This window comes from Vigna angularis, chromosome 5 (genome assembly GCF_016808095.1).
Source record: "Vigna angularis cultivar LongXiaoDou No.4 chromosome 5, ASM1680809v1, whole genome shotgun sequence".
Classification (NCBI taxonomy): domain Eukaryota; kingdom Viridiplantae; phylum Streptophyta; class Magnoliopsida; order Fabales; family Fabaceae; genus Vigna; species Vigna angularis.
In genome coordinates this window covers 21,175,720-21,182,137 of record NC_068974.1, presented here as the reverse complement: position 1 = coordinate 21,182,137, position 6,418 = coordinate 21,175,720, and the positions used below count along the sequence as shown (strand labels likewise).

At 36.2% G+C, this 6,418-nt stretch overlaps 1 non-coding gene across 1 annotated transcript; it reads left to right on the top strand.

The window, feature by feature from the left end:
- Positions 1–5,262: 5,262 nt before the first annotated feature.
- LOC128196884 (small nucleolar RNA U31b) lies at positions 5,263–5,344 on the top strand. Its single transcript, XR_008249290.1, has one exon. It is a non-coding gene; the product is annotated as a small nucleolar RNA U31b (small nucleolar RNA).
- Positions 5,345–6,418: the final 1,074 nt, after the last annotated feature.

Below are 6,418 nucleotides of genomic sequence, written 5' to 3'. Positions count from 1 at the left end.
CACATATTTGTCTCCTCCTCTAGACTTTGATTATCTTCATCACTGGAAGAACCTCTTGAATCACAGTCTTCCCATTGCTTGCTCTTCTTCCTGTCCTGATTGAACCTTTCCTCAGTTTTGTGCTTCTACTTTAAGGTTGAACAGTCAGGTTTTATATGAACCTCTTTTCCACATTCATAATAGGTGGGAGTAGCAGCCTTGCCTTTTCTTTTGCCTCTTCTTGAATTACCTGCAAAATCAGATGTAGTATTTCTAGATTTCATAAACTTAGTAAAATCCTTTACCATCATGTTAAGCACTTCCTTTTCTGGTACTTCTGCATCTGAATCATTGTTTCTTGAGGCTTTCTTGCTGGAAATTTTGAGAGCTACAGAGTGCTTTTGTTCAGTTTCTTCTTCCTCTTGCAATCTTGCAAGTTCCAACTCATGCTCCCTGAGTTTGCCAAACAGTGTAGCCATGTTCATGGTGGTAAGATCCCTTGATTCAGATATGGAAGTCACCTTAGGTTGCTAGCTTCTATTCAAACTCTTTAGGATCTTGATGTTAATCTCCTCCTTCTCCAATGAATTTCCAAGTGCAATGAGATGGTTAACAATGTGTGTGAACCTTTTCTGGATGTCGTAGATATTCTCTCCATGCTTCATCCGAAATATCTCATATTCCTGAATGAGAGAATTCTTCCCGGCTCTCTTTACTTCATCGGTTCCTTCATGAGTCATCTCAAGAACATCCGCCTTTTTAACTTGTCAATAGTAAGTGCAGAGGAAATAATATTTCTAGCCTTAATATCATACTGTGCTCTTTTATTTTCATCCTGGTTCCATTCAGAAAAATTCTTTGCAATAGTTTTTCCATCAACATTTTAGTAGGCTCAAAAGGTCCATTAATAACAGCATCCCAAATACCTTTATCAATAGATTCTAAAAAAATTCTCATTCTAATTTTCCAAAAAGGATAGTTTTCTCCTACAAACAGAGGGGGTTTGTTTGTGGAAGCACCTTCTCCAAAGGTTTGAGAAACAGAGGCCATCAAGATCAAATTAATCGATTACATATAAAATCTAATCGATTATTTTTCGAGTTAGTTTCGAAAAACCAGCTCTGGTGCCAATTGTAAGAAATGTTAGGCCTATTTCTCTTACCAAGAGTGGGGTGAATTGGTTTTTGATAAAAATGCTTTCTTTTCCTCTCTTTTTGGAAATGTTTAGAAGGATCTTTAACTCGCTAGACAATAAAGAAATAATTTATTAAAAGAGTTAAGGGATAGAAAACAAACACAAATTTTTATACTGGTTCGGCTTCAATGCCTACATCCAGTCCCTTTCAATTAACTTAAGATTGAAAAACCTTCCACTATAAAGATTTGAGTTAATACAACAGGACTTACAGAGACCAACTCTCAAATGTAATCTCCTCACTAACTCATAAATCTAATATAGGAATAGCCACACTCCAGAAAGAACAATCATCTCTCTGTTGTACCCCTTTGAGACCCTTCTCAAAGTCACAAGAACAACACGTTCTCTTCCTGGCAACACGCATAGGGAAACCACAATCTATGGATTGTAAACAAGGTACTAATCTGGAAAGAAAACACCTTAATGTGTAGTTGATTGATCAGCCAACAAAAGTCCAAAGCAATCCTTCAAAGAGTTAAATATTACGTATCTTGATTCTTGGAGAACCAGCGCATTTGCAAAATCTTTTCTTGACTCTCTTATGTCAGATTTAAAAGTTCAAATGATCAAAAGTTGTTAATGTAGAGTGTTACGCGTCAATATATAGATTTTCACATGTCTGACGCTTTTTAATCGATTACCAAAATAATGTAATTGGTTACACATTTAACAAAGTTACACTAGAATTACATTAAAATAGATTTAACTGATTAAGCAATTAATATAATCGATTGCACATAACTTGTAAGTCAAAACATTTGAAAATATGACCATTATGAAAGTTAAGACTTATCATGAAACAATTTTCAATGTGTACCAGATTTAACCGATTAAGGAAACTGTGTAATCGATTAAGTATTACACTTAGTCAATTTTGAAAACCTTTTATTTTCAAAACTCATCACAGCACATTGCAAATAGGTGTTAGCAAATGCACGAGTTTTAATCGATTATACATATAATGTAATCAGTTAAAACTTGTAGTTTGCCATAGTTTAAGCATTAGTTATCTGATGAACTTAATTGATTACATAAGCACTACAATCGATTACTTCATACAAATATGCATTGTGCAAGTGGTTTTAACATTTCAAAACATGAGTATGCATACTACATATGTAAACACATGTATGATCATAGTGAGTATGAAAACCAAACATTTCAGGTATATGTTTTAAACATAAAGAAACATTTTTGTTGTTGTCATGGAAACATATATGTTGTTGTCATCATAAAAGACAAAACACATAAAGGATTGGGTTTAGCATTCACATTGCTCCCCTTGTCAACAGTCCGCTTAGGCAAGAGCAAATGTCCAAAATAAATGAATATGAAACACTATATTCCCCACAGTTTCATTATCAAAAGAGTTTTTCGATTCTTTGAAAATCCTACACCTCCATTCACTAAAATTTTGCTTCCTTACAGAGCTTTCGTAACCAACAATCATTTTGTTAATTTTTTGTCTTTGGATTTCTATTAATTCCTTCAATTCAAAAAACAAGGTATTTCTTTGTTGTTGATTCATCAGTCATTATGAAATTTTTTTGGCTTAATTGCTTACTTGGTCCCTACATTGGGAGGTTTTTTTCTGTTTAGTACCCGCTTTTAAAAATGCATGTATTGCGTCCCCATGTGGTATAATTTGCAACAATCAAGTCCCTTCCGTTAAATGGGCAGAAACAGAGTTAACTCTATGCTGACGTGGCTATGAAATCTGATCTTTTTGTTCTCTCTCTTTTGCTCTTCCTACAACGCCCAACTTTTTATCTCTCTTCTATAGTAATGGTGTTCATAATTATAGGATTTTTATTTCTCTTTTGCATTATTCTGGTATTTAAATCACATTCAATAAATTAAAATAATGACTAAAATCACATTTCCTTCCTTTTGCCATTAAAATAAAAAATAAAATCTTTATTAACACTAATATATAAAATTTCAAGTCTACATAATTTCATGCTAATCTTTTCTTAAATCGTGATGAATATCCCCAATAAAAAGAAAATAAAGACAAAGTAGAGGAGCAGATTCCGGTGGCGCTACCGGTCATAGACTTCGACATAGTCATCTACGCGATGCCACCTCCACGAGATCGCGAAGCGAATGGTGGCCAGCGGGTTCGGTAAGGAGTGCTCGCACGTGCACAATAGTTGAATGAGCGAGTTCCTAGAGGAGAGCATATCGAGGTTAAGGTTATAGAAGCTCAGAATCGAGGACGTTCACAAGATGACGTGGCAGAGAACCCAATAATGCAGCATTACCAATTGATTAACACCTTAGAAAATTATCCACCCAGCAGAGAAAGAAGACCATACGCCCAAGAATAACAATAAAACAAAAACCTCGCATTCTCAAATCGCAAAGAAAGAAAACAAGATTAGAAATTCCAATTCACGCCTTGAATCTACGGAGAACAAATAAAATCGAACCCAAATGCGAACTTAGGACCACCCCCAATTCGCAAACCCATAGAGAAGAACAAAAGCCAAAACCCTCAACTTGCGAACCACCAAAACGTTGTCATCCACTTGCAAAGCAGAAACATAAATCATTACCCAACGCGATGAACGAAGATGAACGAAGACTGCCAAACCGCGAAACACCAGGTCCGTTATTTCCCTCCACGACCACGCCATCACAAGGGTTTCTCGCAGGACGGAGATTTTTGAGATCAAAACCTCGCGGAGGTGCCACTACTGCAACAATCACTACACCGCAAGAAAGGTGTTCGCGCCTTACCTGAAAAACCCCTAACTAGAACCGCGAAGGAGAAGAGGAAAGAAATCCTTTTGACGCGGTAAACCGAGAAAAGAGAAAGGGAAGGAAGCTTCCCTGTTGCACGAGCTCCATAAAGGCAGCCCAAAGCTGGTCTGCCTACAAAAGAGAAAGACCAAAATTTGGGAAAGAGGAATGGGTTTTGAGAGAGAATTGCCAAATATGAAGTTTAATTAGGGTTGTTCAATCTGAATTTCAATTTGGAAAAATTAATCAAGGACAAATTAATTAAAGTTTTAATTAGGATTTTAAAAAATAACATTTAATAAAAAGAAAACCTAACCTAATCAAGTTATAATTATATTTAGGTTTAATGTCTCGGTAGGTCCCTATTTTCGTCCAGAATCTCAAATAGGTCCCCTTCTTTTTCGATGTCTCATGGGTCCTTATTTTGTGAAAATTGCATCAATCAGACCCTTACCGTTAAATTGGACCTAACGACATTAATGTATACTTGACGTGGCTCGTTGGACTATATTTTTAAATGACGTGGAATTCATTATATTCTGACATGTCTTATTTATTTATTTTTTTCCAAAAGAAATTGACAACCATCATCGGGTTGCCTTTGTCTCCTTCGTGTTGCCAACATCTTTGTTATCTCTATTGCGCCACTGTTTATTTTATTAATTGGGGAAGATGTTTTTCGAATCAAGGTTTCGCCCCTTCATTCACGGCGGCCAACGGTGGATGTGAAGGGTCTCTCATTTTACAATTTGAAGGCACAGAGATGGCTCTCTCATGGCTCTGTAGTTTTTCTATTTGCAGGGTTTCCATAGAGGCTTCAATGGTGTTTGGGTGGCAGCATGGTTGTTGTTGCGGCATGGTGGCCATGGAGGCTCGCGACTGACAGTGAGGTTGATGGTGGCGTTTCGTGAACTAGGGTTTATCGCGATTGAAGTTTAGGATGAGCTCTCTTTGATTTTATGGTTTACAGGTTTGGGCTTGGCGAAGGTGATAGAGGTGTGCCACGACGATGCGTTATTGGGGTGGTGCAGAGATAAACTTTCAAGTTCATGGATCAAAACAAAAAGCAAAGAAGTGGGTTGGGTTTGGGCCCCGTTCTGCAAAAACCTAGCCCATATTAATTTTCATGTTTTATAAATGTTGAGAAGCAAATTTCTCCGGTAGGGAAACCCTAATTGAGGTTAGTAAAAATGGCGGTACCCTTGATCTTGAAGAAGATCGTGAAGAAGCGAGTGAAGAAGTTCAAGCGGCCCCAAAGCGATTGCAAGATCTACGTCAAGGTCAGTCAACTGTGTGGGTGAAGTTCATTACGGTTGTGATTTTTTTAGCTTTGTTTAGGTTGAAATGATGATGGTTATTGTTTCCCCAGTCTTAATTTGCACTAATCAATGTAAGATGGTGAATGACATTATTATCTTATCCCTTGTTTTTCAATTTTAGTATATTAGTTTTAGGTTTAGATTCGTCCTTTCTTCCATGTTTACGAATTTCCTCGTTTATAGATTGCTCTTTCCTGTTTTTCAATTGCTCTTTCTGATTGGGCTAGGTTATTTAGAGAAGTAATAGATTGAGATCTTGGTTTCATCTATTATAATCAAAATGTTTGTCTTTGCTTCAGCATCAGAGTTCATTTTGTTCTTGTTATTTTTTTAGCTTAGTTTGTTTCTGTCTTCTAAACATTGCCAATCGGTGTTGCAGAAATAAGGATGATAGGAGAAGGGATGATGATTACGATGAGGATATGATGGAGCAGATAAGGATGATGAGGATATGATGGAGCAGATAAGGATGATGAGGATATGATGGAGCATATAAGGATGATGAGGATATGATGGAGCAGATAAGGATCCTGGGGATGAAATTGGTGAAGATGATGATGTTGTAAAGAAGGATCCCAATTTTTTCTCAATTTTTTAATTTTAAAATAACTCAAATCCACATCATTTAGCCACGTCAATTAAAAATATAGTCCAACGTGCCACGTCAAGTATACATTAACGTCGTTAGGTCCAATTTAACAGTAAGGGTCTAATTGATGCAATTTTTACAAAATAAGGACCCAATTGAGACGCCAAAAAAGAAAGAGACCTATTTGAGATTTTGGACGAAAATAGGGACCTACCGAGACATTAAACCTTATATTTAACGAGAACTCTTCTTGTTATTGTTCTCTTTCCATATTTTATTAAAACTAATTCAATCATTAGCTTGTCTAACTCCAATTCGTTAATTTTGATTTTAATTAATATTTGAAAAGTTCGTTGAATTTGAAGGCTTCCAAACTGCAAAAAGAAAAAACTCATCAAATTGATGTTCTAGATCAAGGAGTGTACGGTATAAAGAGACATTAATATAGAAGAGAGACAAAAAGTTGTATGTTGCAGGAAAAGCAAAGGAGAGAGAAGAAAAAATACAGATTCCTTTGCTACGTCAGCACGAAGTTAATTCTGTTTCTGCTAATTTAACCGAAGGGACTTAATTGGTACAAATTATACC